General features: G+C 37.6%; 1 protein-coding gene across 1 annotated transcript in view; it reads left to right on the forward strand.

Annotated features, from left to right (window-relative positions):
- Nucleotides 1–6253: 6253 nt before the first annotated feature.
- The window catches only part of vwc2 (von Willebrand factor C domain containing 2), a 41940-nt gene continuing 31161 nt past the window's right edge, over nt 6254–17032 (forward strand). Inside the window, exon 1 of the mRNA XM_084735757.1 lies at nt 6254–6831. The gene's annotated coding sequence lies outside the window, so the exon portion shown is untranslated. The remainder of the gene's footprint in view (nt 6832–17032) is intronic.

The following is a 17032-nucleotide window of genomic DNA, read 5'->3' on the forward strand; positions in this document are numbered from 1 at the left end:
TGCAAAGGCTTGTACCAGTTTCCCTCTCTGGGATAAACAGTAAAATTCCCCAGAACTACTGTATCTTTGAACTGCCTTTAACCAAATCAGACACATTAAGGCTAGTCTATGTAATCTCCTTTTGATAACTAATGTAATATTTTCTGCTGTTCTCTGATCCTCCCCTGAAACTGTTTGGAGCTCCTCTGGAGAGGTCCACCTCCTACTTTTACAACCTCTGGTCTGACTCATAGCAAACAAACACTTTTCTCCATTTTCTGATATTTTTCTCCATCAAGGAGATGCTCCTCCACAGCCTGCACATGTGAAACATTAAAGAGCAGTAATGCTGAAATATAGACAAACATATAGCAGTATAACAGCAACCATTAGCAGTGTGCAGCACACAAACACTAAGTGAACTCTGCACAATCTGGTCATGGTGTTATTTGTTGATGGCAGAGGGCACAAAGCTGCTGCCCTAACAAACTTCTCCACCTGCACTCTCCTTGAAAAACAGATGCAAACTTGGACTAACCTCACAGTAAATATTCAACACATGTTGTGGCAAAATCCTCACGGGTCCTGAAAAAGAACAACTTAACCTCCAGTTGTCCGCTCAAGCATACTGCTAATGGGCAGGTAGGGTAGTCGGTCCTGGTTGCTCTGTGTCCCGCTCTGTCCCTCTGTGAATCTGACTCCCCCTTCCTTTTTTAGTGTAAAAACCAGGAGGTGGGCACTTCTGCTCCGCCTGATCCGTGAGCCATGTGGGCCATTTCCACAGCAGGGCTGCAAATGCTGAAGTGGAGATAATCAATAGTTAATGGGGGCAGAAATGTAATGACAGTGAAGGATGACATTTGAACCTCGGGGAAGGTGTAGCAGCAGAGAACAGTGCTGCGTGTATGCTGATGTGTGCCCAGGGCAGTTATGGTTTCACCGCCAGCTTCTAATGCTATATTAATGATTTCCTTTTTCAACCTGACACAGGCAGGAACGAGGGGAACCATTTTTGAAGCTTGCTGCCATCATGCAGTTTTAAAAAAGCAATTTAGAGGTAAATAAGTAAATAAAGATTTTTTTTTTTTTTTTTTTAGGCGCATAACCATTTGAAAGTTTGTGCCAAACTGGTAGGCAGGGCTGTCATTCAATCCTTGATGAAAAATCACTGCAATACTCTAAAAATATTCCCAGCATGTCTGGGGTGCCTAATTGTGTTTTTTACTTTGCCCATGCTATATATGTGCCAGTGTTGTTATCATGTTGATACTTTATACTGTACTACATTAAATATGTTTTAATCTGCTATGACACTTCCGTGGTATTCCTCAGTTTTATCTATAATATCATCATTTGTTCTGTCTTAGCTTTTTCCGTTGTTGAAATGTCCTGAGTGCAGCAAAACAGTTCTTTTTAGGAAAATGTTACAGATTATTCCTTTAACAATTGTCCCGGTGGTGAAAAAAGTAAAAAGTAACAATACTACAATAGAAACAAAGTGTAATCAGGTCCTGACCACATTGGAGAGGAGGACAATTTATCTCTTTTCAATGACTTTGTATTGTGTGAAGGTGCTTACTTGTTTTGGTTTAGTTTGTTTGTCTCACGTACACATAAATACAAAAACACATGAAGGAAATATAAAAGTACGTGTCAGATGTGGATAGAAACCTGCGAACTTGTATGAAAACAGCAGTCAAGAGATACGCACAAGTTAAACTACAAACAGTACAATTCAACAATTCATATTATATGTTAAAGTTGCAAATTGCATATATAAAATGAGCAAAATTATAGTTAAAAAATACAGTCTGTACAAATAGAAAACAAAAGAAGCGGGAGTAGTTGCTGAGTTTTCTATTTCTAAGAGTGATGTTTTTAACAGCAGAGCATTTCTAAGTCTTTATACTTTAACAATGACACACAGGAATTCATTAAGTGTACATTGTATTTTCACATGATGATACTGATAGAAAACTGACCACAGGATGTTTTATTCAGTGGGACAATGAAGATTTTTAGTCTGTTGAGTTGTGTAATCATGGAATTGTGAATTATAAACAAAATAATATCTAAAACTAGAAAGTAAAGCAGCCTTCTTGTCTGTCTGCAAGCGAACAACAGAAAAATGCCTAATGGTCTACTGATATGCATTTATTAATGCTTAATTAATGCACAGATTAGCATAACTTAACATATGACTCATAAAAAAATAACACATGCATTGTGTCTTACTGCATTAGCAACTAATAAAGAGTCTATCTGATTAACAGACTGAGTCACAAATGTTTTGCTATTTATAGTGTTGGGCTGATAGTCCATCCCAACGTCTGGCAGTCACTGACCACCGAGCCCTCTACTGTTGCAACATCATAATTTAAAAGTACCTTAGAACTGATGAATATGTATTTTAAGGAGTGTCAGCCAGAGAGTGCAAAAATGAAGGATGGGTTTAGTGTAATCATACCTTGCACCTGATTTACTAATAGAAAAACAGCGCATGGTACTGACAAATTTGTAATTAATATCCAACGTACTCATAAAGTCTAAAAGAAAGTGTATAAAAATGATATACCATTGCAATGTTTCACTATGGACATCATCACATGCCACTTCAGTAGACATTGCCCAACTCTAGCTATTAATTAAGTCTTCCATCGTGGATTAATTTCATATCAACACCTAGCATTAATTAATGCTGTTAATTCATGTGTTAATTACCACAATGGGTAATTATGGGTAGTGGGTCGAAGCCATGGATTCCAGCTGCCTGCAGCCTGGATGCCACTTTACCAGATGAACGGACACATTTGTTTTTTATCACCTAATACCTTGTTGTTTATGGGACAGGAATATTCCTGGTTGAGGCTTGGAGTCCAGGATTCAAAAGCAGGAAAGTGTGGCCAGATGTGTGTGGACTATCACAACCAATAAATATAACCACATATATACTTAATGCTTAGTTAATCTGCATGAGCCTCAGCAAGTAAATGACAACATAATGATACATTCACAAATCATTAGCTAGTTATTCATTAAAACAGATACTGATTATGATTTAGGCAGTTGCAACAAAATTAAAGTAAGAACAGCCAACAATTCACAAGCCAGGACTGGAGAAGTGTGCTATTTGGTGAAGGCATGTGTACTGAACAAAACAAATGTTTAATAAAAACTTTTACAAACTCCAGTGATGGTCATAAATGATAAAAAATTATGTTAAAAATGGCCCCGTGGCTCATTTAGTGTATGTACTGAGGCTGTCAGTCTCCCACTCTGTCTTCACTTCAAAAAAAAGATATCAAAAGCACCCACATATTTTCAAGTCGTGGCTGTGGAGCGCAGACTTCTAACTAATCGTTTTGCTGTGAGTTAATAAATGCAGTGTATTGTAAAGTGTTACCATGAGGCATCAGCAGGAAGAGTTGGGAAAACTGTGGGATCCTGACAGATGATGTGCTTACTGTACGTGTGCAGCAAGCTTTTCTATCAAGGTGTAGAGGTTGAGGTGAACTAAGCAAGGTTTGGTTTTGATCTTTGTTACGTTAAATGATGATCTTACCTGGTGAGTTGATCAAATAGTTGGAAATATCAAAGTATTTCCCCTCTGGCCTTTCAGCGGGATCATTTCTCACCAGAAAAGAAAGGTAAGGAGAGGGAGAGGGGACGCTAAGAGAGACCGACAGTCTCGAGTTTTTCAATGTACCTTTTACTCTGATAAATATTGGGTGTTAAAATAATCCTTTGACAGGGTGAAAACTTGTATTTTCACCTGGCTACAGGCATTTTGTTAGCTTTTCAGCCCTCGGTTTGTGGCAGTGATTGTTTTTTGCTCTGGTGGGTGTGGTTTTCAGAGTATATTGTGCTGCAGTCCGTCTCTATGTAAAATACCTAACTTAATTACAAGTTAAAACACTGCATTCAAAATTTTACGACTAGGAGTTTTTAACTGGTTATGAAACAGTCAATTTAAAAGCTACTGATGCCTCTGAGCTACTTAAGCAAACAAGATGATCACTGAGAAGACTGCTTATTTCTATATAGTTATTTCTAATGCCTGCCAGTGGGTCAAATTCTCCTTGAAATCAGATTTATGTCATGCAGACCAGAAGAGCCTGTGTTTACGTTTTCTCAGGCAAAGTTACAATGAGTAGTAAGAAGACTCAGAGTGAGATTTTTCTTTAAATAATTCATTTTTTGGCGTTATATTTTTTGGTTAGGTTGGTGGAAAGGACAGGGAGGAAAGTACCATGGTTTTACTTTTGTGTTGCTATTATTAAAGATATATTTCTTTGCTCATTATACTGAAAATGCCCAGGGTTGGGGTGAAAATAACCAACAGATGTCTCACCAATCCAGTTGTGTAAAGGAGTCAGGCTGTTTTATTTGGTAAGCTGAATTTGACACACTGGACTAAAATGATTTGAGAGTATCATTTGAGAGTATAATTTGAGAGGACATTTGCTTGGAGGACTACCTGAACTATTAATGAGTATTATATGCCAGAAATATTCAATGCTTTTGTTCTGGCATTGATTCATCCAACCATTACTTTTGTCCCACGCCTATTGTTTTCATCCTGACAGAAAGGTGCAAGAGTAACAATGTGCATCAGTTCCCAGTCTGATTGCATCCAACTGATTTATCTAAAAAAAAAAAAAAACAGTATGGTGAGGAGCCAAGACGCCATAATAACTACATATTTAATATTATTTGGCAAACTACCTACATGTGTCTGTTCTCACAAACCACTCAAAGTTTTTCGATAGAAAAAACAAGTCGCGTGGAATTAAATCGAAAGTGGACGCTGTCTGATGTTACAACTGAACCACATGAGTCTCAGTTCTAAAAGCACAAGCTACAGTTGTAACAAAACAGCATTAAATAAACTTGTTTTTAAAAAATGGTATATAAACAATATTTCAATCAAATAACTGTTTTACATTGCTTTCATACCAAGGATGTGATCAGATGATGTATAAAACAATGTTACTATAATAACTTACCGGATGCACTAGTTGGCACGTTCTTGTCCTTACTTATTGGCAGTGCATTGATTACACCTACATAGTTTGTACATTTGATTGACGGAAGTTGTAAAAATACTATACAACCCTAATTTGATTTAGAACATAAGTAAATTACATCTGACTGATCACAGTTTTGCTTATTGATCAGTTCAGCTCATGATTTTTGGGGAGGCCCTATGTAAATTTTTGACTGATCCTGAGTTACAAATGAGCCGCCGGTCACACCCAACTTTGATGTTCCTTGCAAACACAGAAAACAAAATACAAACACAACTTTAAATTCAAAAATACTCCTGGATCTGACTTTTTTTTTTTTTTTTTTTTACTTAATTTGTGTTAAACCACTTTTTCAGGTGCTATTCTCTGCAGAGCGGATGAATCCTGTTGATATTAGTCAGGGATGTTTAGAACTACACTGACCACATGCTGACGCTATGATGACATTTACATGGCAAGAGAAAACATATAACTCTATACTATAACTATAACTCATTGTAATTAAAGGGACAGTTCACCCAAGAATGAAAATGCCTATTGAAAGTCTCCCAAACGATTTAAGAGAATGGCAACCAGTTTTCAAATGGAAAAAACAACAGACATAAAAAAAAATGCCTCCATACTGCTCATCTGCCGTAATCCCAGTCTCCTAAAGTTCCAACATGATGTTCACTTGTGCACACACCGTCACACCACACACACCCAGGTCAGGTGGTGCGCATGTAAACGTGGCACCAAACTTCAGATCTACAGTGAAGATTTAGGTTTAAAACATGGTGTAAATGACATCTTTCAAGTCAACATGGCATGTTGAGGCTTTAGGATCTTATGAGGTATTTTTTGGTTATTTTTTCCATTTGAAAGTCGGTCATCTTTCACTCACGTTGTTTGGGAGATTCTGCGTGAAACTCTAGCAGTGTTTTGTGGCCTAAAAAACTAAACCCCGACCTTCAATTGGCATGAGGGTGAGGGGGAGTTTTCATTTCTGGGTGAACTATCCCTTTAAGGTGACTTTCCCCTACTCTTATTGAATGTATGTATGTATAAAAGAATATTTTACTTTCATCCCCACTCTCCCTTATGTAATCATATTTTTATGTCATTACTAATCAGCAGACAGATGTAAGTTTAATAAATAAAGATTTGGCTTAGTCCAAATTATCTGAATATTAACTGAGACATAAAAAAAAAAGTGTTGCAACCGTCCCCAGTCTCCCCCAATGTGCTCTAGTCTTCTCTCATTCGGCTACAAATTACCCGCTGACCAAACCGTGTCACGGAAACGACTTCCTAATTCGAGATAATTAAGTAAAGTCGTTAATCACAGCAGCGAGTGAACCTCGTGAACCGACCTGTGTGCGTGGATCGGGCTCTCACTAATTGGCTGCCTGTTGTTCCTCAGTCATTTCAAACCGCGCCATCTAGCGGCCTCTCGTCTCGACGTGACGTCTGAACGCTGCTTTTTTTTTTTTTTTTTTTTTCCAACTCCCCCCTTTTATTAAATTATTTATTTTCTGTCACCGTGAGAAATAAAGTGCCAGTGTGGAGCAGGGACATCAGTAGCTGCAGCGGCGGAGCTGCTACGGCGGAGCGCTTTCTTTCTTTTCACTCACTGTGGCTGCGATTAAAGTTGAGCCCGACACGCTGATGACCTGCAGCATCCTCCGGGGAAGCTGTGCATTTGACTGGCTTAACGAGCGTCAGTTTCCATCTCCTCAACACTGATCATTTGTTGCTGTCGTGGCTCCGCTGTCCAGCAGTCCGAAGGCTGTGTTTCAACCCAGCGCGCTGACGGATACACACGGACTCACTCCGAGGATCACAGGTGAATTAGATCAATGCTGCTGCTGTGTTTGCAGGATGCAGCTTTTTATTTATTTATGCATGTTACAGTCTTCATGTGCGTGGACAGCTCAGGATGCGCATCAACTTAGTTTAGTGGGAATGAAGTGGTGAAATTGGTCTTTTTGTGCGTTTCATGACAGATTTCACTCTCTCGGGGTTACAGTGAAGCCACCATGACTGCATGAAAATTAAATTCACATCAAACACAAAAGCCTTTATATGCAAATGAACTGAACTCTGATGCAGATTGTTCAAACCTGCGCATGAAAGGCTGCTGCACCTGTAGAGGCTACATAGGTATCTGTGTAAGTGAACTGTGGTGGTATTTTGATGCAAATAGGACTGAGGCTGCTCTAAGAAGAAGAAGGAGAAGGAGCATCAGAGGGGATTTCAGTGGCTGCACAAAGACTCTGCCTGCTTGCTTACACACTCCAGGATGCAACATCCAGTCAGCCCAACCTCTAACAGTGGAGTAGGCAGCCAAAACACATAATACAATGTATTCATCTTTTAATGAATTCACAGTTTCCTGCAAAGTAGGTGTTTGGATGATGACAGGGCCTTGAAAATCTATTCTTTTGTGAGAATGTAGCTGGTGATTGTTGTTTTTTGCACCTCTGATCACTGAATTTATACATTTTTGTGTACATTTCACCCCAGAGTCAGAAAGGCTTCTTCTTGTTCCCTCCGAGTAACGTAAAAAAGAAGCAGATTTCCACTCTTCTCCCTAATGCGTCTCCTGCTACAGACTTCTACTGGCAGCCTTTTGTATACAAGCAAATTCTCACCTTGTTCCACTGCACATAATCTTAAGATTATGTGACAGTTTTGCAAGGGCCGTTGCTTTTGCATCGCATGTTTAGGCAAACTTTCTTTTGATTTGGGTCACTCATAAGATTTACAGTCAGAGGATAAAATTCAATTAGGCAGCCCTGCAGCAATCTTTACTCGCTGGCAGATGGCTTAATACGCTTGGATCCTGTCTGAGTGTCCCTTATTGCTCTAATTGGATTTCATCATTTCACACTGTTTATCTGTATAAAAACGAGCTTTAAAATGTGGCATCATTAATTCAATACTTCCTCAGCCCTGTCAGATCCAAGCCCACTAGCCACCACTGTCTAAACATTTCACGTCTCATCCTCCCTGATCTGCTTTGTCATAAATTGAAGTAGACCTCAAAGTAAATTGTTGCATTCCCTGTGTGCCATCAATGGCATGTTGGGATGTTGGAGCAGTGTAAATAGGAGAATCTGTAATGTGCAATAAATGAAGTGCACACAGCGGTGGGGGTATACTGTCTGTCTGAGTTAATTCCAGCCCCGAGGTGATGGTTTTCCTCTCAATGACATCCAGTTTGATTTTACAGAGGGACATCGCAGGAGTTTTATTCTCCAAGACACCGTGGATGTGATGTTTGTTTGTTTTGGAGGCTCACTGTCAGACTTGCAGGGTGCACGACAATGCCGGCATTAAGCAGAAATCAAAACAAGGAGGAGGCTATGAGCCTCAACACTCATCACATATCTTTTTCTGTCAACATCAAGTTTGTCAGTCAGATCAGATTTAGGGCTGAGTGATATGTCTTATAAATAATAGCTTAATATTTTTAGGCTAGTCGACAATATATGTCTCGATATCAGGGCTGCAGCTAACTGTCCGATTAATCTGTCGACTATTTTCTTGATTAACTGATTAGCCTGTTTTCCAATCCTCCCTATTTCCTTCCAGGATCACAATTCTCCTGCATTTCTTTTATTCCTTTTCATTTCATAACCTGTTTCAGACATGTGTATACGCTCCAAAACGACTCTAAAGTCACTGTTTCCGCCTGGACAATGCATTTTGTAAATTCTGTCTCAAAATTCACAGTAGAGGGACAAAACACTCTGTATTCTTTCCTGTGACTTAAAGGTAAAACTTGAAAGTATCTGACACAAAAATATTGTTGCAGTGTACTTATTATTTTGTATTTTCCTTCTTTAAAAGTTACCAGAATGTACAAAACAAAGTCTCTGGACCTCCATTTTTTTGGCATGAAAACCCTCCCTGTTTTTGAGCTCTCAAGGTTGGCAAGTGTGCCAATTAGTTGTTTGGTCTGTGAAATGCCAGAAAATGGTGTAAAATGTCAGTCGGTGTTTCACGAAGCCCAAGATAATGTACTCTTGTTTTGCTCACAACCCAAAGACATTCAGTTTACTGTCATAAAGAAGTAAAGAAACCAGAAAATATTCACATTTAAGTAGCTCGATTTAGAGAAATTTGACTTTTTTTCTTTAAAAAAATCTAACCAAATTAATCAATTAGCTGTCTGATCTATAAAATGTCAGAAAATGGTGCAAAAATGTCAATCAGTGTTTCTCAAAGCCTAAGATGATGTCCTCAAATGTCTTGTTTTGTACACAACCCAAACTTATTTAGTGCATTGTCATATAGAAGTGAACAAAACAGAATATATTCATATTTAGGAAGCTGAAAACAGAGAATTTTGACCTAAAAACAAATACCGATTTAATTGTATAATTGTTACAGCTCCACTTGATATACACATTTCCAATAAAATAACATCCTGCAAATTCTTTAATAGTGCAAACATATGATGATCTCATAGAATATGATGCACTGATGAAGATTTAACTATCTAACAGTATAGAGCTGGCTGATAGGGGCTTTTAAAAAATATTAACCCAGTGAGATAAAATAAAGGCAAATAATAGAACAGCTAGAACAGTCTGGAAAGACACGATTTTACTGGAAGGCAGACTGTACAACAAGGGAAAGACAACACTTATTACAATATAACGATATCTGAAATCTAAGGCAACATCTAGCTTCATTTAATATCAATATGTTGCCCAGCCCTAATCAGATTTGCAAATATTATTTTAAACGCTGCTCACACTTATTATTCAGACCAAATGGTAATTAGAAACAAACAAAGAGACATAAACATCTTAGCTGGTGTGTGGAAAATTCCTGGAGATGAGAGCGCCGCCTCAGTACATTTGGCCCTATTTATAGCATTATTGTGTGAGTGAAACTGCTATCAACCTCCCTGGAAGAATCCTTCCTGAGTGACATCAAAGAAGAAAGCAAGAGGCAGGTCAACCTTAACACAACTTAACCGCCACGCTTTGTGTTATTGAAGCCTTGCCAATTCAATCTATATGAATAATAGTATCTTATTAGTCAAGGTAGAGCTAAAATTTCCCTGCGAGCTCAGGTTGTTGTGTCAAGAAGACTTATTTGCTCTGCTGGGTAATGAAAACGACAATAATTTATGAGTCATAAATCAATGCGATGGTGAGCATCATTGAACCGTGAACTAACAGCCAGGTTGAATTCCTGCTTGATTAATCATTGGTTCTGCACCTCAGTGGTCAAGCGGCTATGTTCAATAGTCTGAGATGTAAACAGAACTTTGGCCTTTGACAGGAGTGATTTATATCTACAGTGACGATAATGAGTGAAGCCGCTCTCGCTGGCAAACACCGACTTCATTCTCTGTTGTGCAGGAAGATACTGCAACATTTAAATGTCAGTGGAAGGTGGCAAACATTGTCAGTCCTCAAAAGTAACAGCACAGGGTATGGCAGCATCTAAATTTGCAAAGTTAATAGGTGAGCAGAATAGCAAAATGCAACTTTATTATTGTGAAATCAGCCATTTTTGGCAGATAATTATAATTATGTGCTGCTGGATCGCAATTCTGAGGCAACATGTATGTGATAATTGCTGTTTACTGTGTGCAGCTGTAGAGATCAGGAACTGTGATATTTGATGGAAGAGGAACATAACTTTAATGTATGGTAAAAAATTTGTGTTTCAAAACATCTTGACAGCTGAAAATTAGTGAGCTGGCTAAGACTGACTTATTTACAGAAACTGATGAATGCGCGTTGCCCTTATAAATGAAATAAAGGAGATGAAGTTAAGTCAAATCTTATTCTTAAGAGGGTCTGAATTGAGAGTGCGGATATTCCAGTAAATCAATGTTGATGATGTGAGACTAGATTATATTTATATTTTGGATATTGTTATATCCTGGTATGGTAAAAGTTTTGTCTTTTCCTGGTTTTAAAATGTAAAATGATGTGAATTTCTAAACGTACCTGACGATTATAGCTGATCTACTATTTGCCTTCACACACTTTGTCATTATATCAACATTACTGATGATTATTTATCAAAAGTCTCCTTGTGGTCATGTTTTGTGAAGCACTAATAGTCATCCCTACAATATTTTGGCAATATCAGTACAATGATATTTGATTTTCTCTATGTTGGCCACTGCTTTTTTTAGAATTTACAGTTTGTTCTTTTAGATAGAATGTGTATATTGAGATATTTCATAATAGCCTGAAAATACTTAAACAATATTTATATTTATATTATCTCCCAGCCCAAGGTCTGGTCACTATGGGACTATGACAACTGAAGTGATGCAGCCTGCAGTATCCTTAAATTGGACCTCCTTTACAGTATGCAAAAAATCTAATTATTCAGTGTTCTCCCCAGAAATATGAATCTACAATGAAATCCAGACTGAGGGCAGGGTTTCTGCTTTTGAAGGCAATAAAAATACAGTATTAAAAGATAAAAATAAAAGTTTTTATGTAGCTACAGGCAGGGAGAGTGTCCTACATTATATCTGAAATGACAACACAGCCCAGCAGAGATCTGATATTTGCAGGATTAATCCATATGTTGTTGACACTGGCTTTCTTGTTGTTTGGGTTGTAAAAATATTAACTCGTTTTTCCATTTAATTCTTTTTGTAGAATAATTGGATAAACTGTACTTGAAAGTGACAATTTAAGGAAATAACTGTAAAGCCTTGTTATTATGCCAAAAAGTAAATATTTCATGTATTATATGTTAAATGAATTATCATGAACAAATATTCTTTCTGTTTGCCAAAAAACATTAATACACAAAGACAAGGCAATGTTTATTTGAACAGCACATTTCAACAACAAAGCAATTCATAGTGCGTTGAATTAAACATAAAAGGCATCAAGATTAACAGCATAAACTAATATGAAAAGACATTTCAATACAATTAAATGAATAAAATAGAAAATAAAGATAAGATAAGTAAAGTAAAAGATTACGATATTAATCAAAAGCCTCAGATGTGGTTTAATGAATGCAGATAGAAAAATCTCCAGCCTTGATTTAAAAGAACTGAGAGTTGCAGCAGACCTGCAGTTTGCTGTCAGTTTGTTCCAGATCAGATACATGGTGCATAAAAACTGAATGCTGCCCCTCCATGTTCAGTTTTGACGTTGGGGACAGAATGTAGACCCGTCCCAGACGACCTGAGTTGTCAGGACGGTTCAAAACGGAGCAGGAGATCAAAAATGTATTTTGGCCCCAAACCATTCAGTGCTTTTTAGACCAACAGTAGTATTTTCAAATCAATTCTTTGGCAGACAGGAAACCAGTGTAAGGATCTTAGAACTGGAGTGATGGGATCTGCTTTAATCAGCTGCTGTTGTCTGATCGATTTTTGTAGAGACACCTGTGAAGACACCGTTACAGTAGTTTTTACAAATCCTGTTGAGACATAAGTCCTTTTAATTTTTGACATTCTTCAGGTGGTAGCAGGAGGATTTTTTATTATCTTAATGTGGCTGAAATTCATGTCTGAGTCCTTGACTGTTCTGATATTCATGTCTTGCTTTGTAGTTTTTAACATTACAGACTGAAGCTGAGCAACACAGTTGTTTTCTGTACAGTACAGTGCATCTATACAGTATGTTCTCTGACATAGTGACACTATTAGAAAGCTTATGAACAAACTTATAATAACACAAATACAAACACACTTATTTTTGTGATTTGGGAAGGTTGGAAAAGTGCCCCAGTATAGAACACATGACAATCTATTGTATTTAAACCTACTAGTTTTTCAACTGATAATGAAACAGTCTCAGATTAATAATGGATCTGTTATTCTATATAGTTGTTGTTAATGCCTGCCACCGGGTCAGAGTCTCCTTGAAAATCAGATGAAATGAGCCTGTGTTTACATTTTCCCAGACAAAGTCACAGTAAGCAGTGCGTTAGCCAATTAAAAGGAGGCCGGAGGAGATTTTTATTTAGATAATTTTATTTTTGGTGTTATATTTTGTGGTTATATCAGAGGAAGCGCTACCGCTTTTGTCCACAGGGGTCTCCAAAATCAACACAGTATTAAAGTTCCATGTAGTAGCTTTAACTACAGACAATTAATCAAAGTGTGTTGTACTGTCGAAATCACAATAGTGCCAAGTGCAACATCCAAGTTGCAGAAGCTGCAATTTCTTGATAAGGGGCAAAAGTGTGACAAAACAGCATTATAATGAAGTACTGTAGTTCTGCAGAGATGTCCAACCTACAAATCTTGTTCTCTAGAACAAATGAATGTCACATGATCCTGATTTTCAGTGAAAATGAAAATTATGATGCACCGATGTTCTTTCCCATCAATAGTGATTCATGTTGTAGTATCTACTGCAAATAATCACAACATGATTTGTTGCATGCAGGTCTATATTTAACCATGTTTTACAGTGAGCCTCTGAGACCCCAAAAGAAATAATGTTTCATTTTCTGTGGCGGACATCCAGAACAAGTTATTAGGTCAAAATCCTATTTATAAGCAATTCTCACAACCATTAATTCCAAAGTACATTTACTTTCTGACTCTGCTTACTCTGTGAGTGGAGGTAGGCCAGGAGGAATTTTCATCATAAACTGATATCACAGGCCAGCATCAGAGAACATAACAAGACATTATAGTTAAGCAACACTGGACTATTGATCAGCTGAACAAGTAATGCATCTAAAATTATTCAGCTGTTTCTGATGCAGAGTAATTGAGATGCACATGTGATGAACATATTGTAAAACTAATGTGATGCTATAATAGCTTATGATGGATATGATTACAACAGCCGGCATGTTCTCCTCTGAAATTTCCATTCCGGGTTGGAACAACTGTGTCAAATTAATGCCGAATATTTGCTGAATGAGTAAGTGTCTGTTTATGAGTCGTATCGAGTCATCAATAATCATTCAGAAGGAGTAGATGTTTAAAACGGTTAAATTGAGCAATATGTTAATGGAGTCTGGCAGGCAACTCCAGAGTGTGGTTTTCTCAGTGAGCTTTCGTTTTCAGAATAATAACTTAACATTGACAGACAACTGACAGTTATAAACAGATGATCAACTTACAGTGTAGGACTCGCTGTCACTCATCATTGTCAGAGTGTAATGTAGTGCTCTTCGATGCTTCTGCAGCCTGCAGGAAAATAGTGAGCTTTGAGTCCTGGGAGGACGGGGTGGGAGAAAACAACTCACTTCAACCGTAGATCCATTATTAAATAGAGTTTGAACCCATTAATACACCGTTTATGGCTCTAATTCACTATTTAGACTGTAGCACTCATTTTTTGATACTAGGGTCTTACATATTTATAATTTAAAATGATTAAACAATCTGAAGTATGTTTTATGGATTGTTAAAGCCTTGGACATCCAAAACAGAGAGAACTACAATATACTGTAGCACATCCGAAATGTTAACACCGCCTCTGTCTCTTTCTGTAGAGATACCGAGTTCTTCTGATGTAATATTGCATTTGATAGAAATAAGCTTTTTCTGCTGTTGAGTCTCCAGCTGAGCTTTTCCTGCTGTTCGACCTGTCTGCCTGAAGTTCGAACTGACAACTTTCACATCACAGCCTGGTGCTGTCTGGCCGTCTAGCTGGCTGGCGCAGTGGTGGAGGGCTATAGAAAGTCAGTTCATTTAAACTCTTGTACCACTCGATCATCAAACTTTGATAATACGTGCAGAGAGGTTTTAGTAATATGTATATTTTACTCCAGGGACGTGTAGTTTGTTTTCCGTTTTAGACACGCACAACTTCACTTCTGACAGCTTCTGATTGCATCCTTATTAATAATCAAAAATCAATTAAAGAAACAACAGATTACAATTTGGCACAACAGCAAAGCTAAGTGGAGGTCTTGGTTTTATTGGACTCATTATCATGCATGAGAGGCGTCCTTCCTGGTTTGATCCACACAAACTGCATGTTGCATTTTAAAACCTTCAAGAATTTTCAAATTGTTCTTACACATACTTCTTTTTTAATTGACCATTTTTGGCCTGACTTATATGCCATTTTAGCACTTAATGTCACTTGATAATTACTTGGACCACTTCAGTGTTCGGAGCCACGCAGAGTTCTGTCAGTTGCTGAACAGATGTGGAAACAGGGAAACAACATGACCACTTAGCTCTGGTTTGGTTAAAAGAGATGACTGTTCTTCAAGAAAAAAAAATATACAGTTATTTTTCCAGTGTTAATAACTGCTTGTTTTCCAGAGATAATTATTTGGAGCTGTAAAGTGTAAATAGTAGAGCTGTTTTTCCACTCACAGAGCTGATTATTTGCTCTGAAGTGGGTGTTCAAATGTGTCAGAAGTGTGAATGTACTCAGTGACGTTGGCAGAGGTGGCAAATGTACACACATCCTGTACTCAAGTACAGATATTGTGTTAAAACAAATAGTCTGGTCAAAAGTAGAAGTAATGATTCAACTTATTTGCTCAAGTCAAAGTGAAAATGTACAGGCTCTGAAAAATATAAAAGTAAAAAGTAGCCCTCTGATTACTTATGGCCATTTCTGTGCACAGCTAACTGAGCCTCCCTCGCTTCTCTGTTTCATCATGTTATGCCTTTAATGTTGTTTTTGTTCTGTCACATCTGTCGTGCATGATATTGACTGATGGATACACAAAGACATCATCTTTTCTGTTTAGGCTGAAATAGGCCTTGATGTTAGGAAAACGGCATGCAATGATGCAAAATAGAAATAATCAGTAAGTCCCTGCAAATGCATTAAAGGAGATATCTGTAGTATATTTACTATAATAAATCATAAAATAACCATGATATGTCATCAAAGATTAGGGAAATATGTGAAGTTGAAATACTCCCCTCCTTGAAATTCCTATTCTGGCCTGTAACTTGTGTTATCGTTTGCTTGTTTCAAATTAATGAAATGAGTAAATATCTCTTAATGAGTCATTAGAAATCATCAATAACCTTTTAGAAGGAGTAGATGTTTATAATAGTTAAATTAAGCAGTATTTTAATGGAGTCTGGCAGGCAGTGAGACAGTAAGTCACTGAACTCGAACTCCATGCTGTGTATTTTTCGGAGCAGTGGGCTTTTGTTTCTTTTTGTTTTGACAGACAGTGACAAACAGTTGATCAGCTTACAGTGAAGGACTCATCCTCATTTGTCATTGTCAGTTTATAGTGTTGCGCTGTGTGAATGCACAGATATGTATGATAAAATGTAGGGGATGAAAGTAAAAAGTTGTCAGAAAAATAAATACTTAAGTAAAGTACAGATACCTGAAACCTCTCCTGCACTGCAGTCAGTAAGAAGTAAGTATTTGTCCCATCTCTGGGTGTTTCCATTTATATAAACCTTGGTATACAGTTGATTGATGGCTGCAACCAGTAGTTAGTATGAGGCTCGACTGAACACGGGCTATTTCAGGTCACACATGTGCTGAGTTTATGAGTCTGACTGCGACATCACTTTGACTCCAGCAGTGTCGGTAAAAACACAGAGCTCCTACATCAGGTTCTAAAAAGAGACTTTATAGAACCATGGATGCAGTTTATTACATATTATGTGCTCATTACACTCAATTTAAAACTTAGCCTACAATTTGTCTCAGTAATGTTATACAAGCTCTACTGGATGCTGCTGCAGAGACGTGTAGAAACTGTATCTTCCTGTCACTTCATTGTTGTGTTTTTTTCTTTTCTGCCAGAATATCTTTGCAAGTATTCAGGATACAGTAGAGCAGTGAAGCAAAAAACTGAATTCTCTGCAGGGCTGTAGGGCAAAGATAAATCCATGACCTTTCACCAAATTCCTGATATGCAACACTATAAATGTAAGAAAGTTTGCCATCCCTTGAACCTGAAGAGTGGCTACGAGAAAGTATCCACAAAGGCATCAAGTGTTTAACAGTAGGTACTTCAGTGAAATTGACTCGTGTAGAATTAATTTACAAACGATGTGTAAGATGACATGGCTTAGGCTTTAGGATGTAATGGATGTAGTTCTTATTCAACCAAAAAAAAGTAAATACGAAAGGATATAGCTG

The sequence above is a fragment of the Lutjanus erythropterus genome, chromosome 14 (assembly GCF_056507025.1).
Source record: "Lutjanus erythropterus isolate fLutEry1 chromosome 14, fLutEry1.hap2, whole genome shotgun sequence".
NCBI lineage: Eukaryota > Metazoa > Chordata > Actinopteri > Lutjaniformes > Lutjanidae > Lutjanus > Lutjanus erythropterus.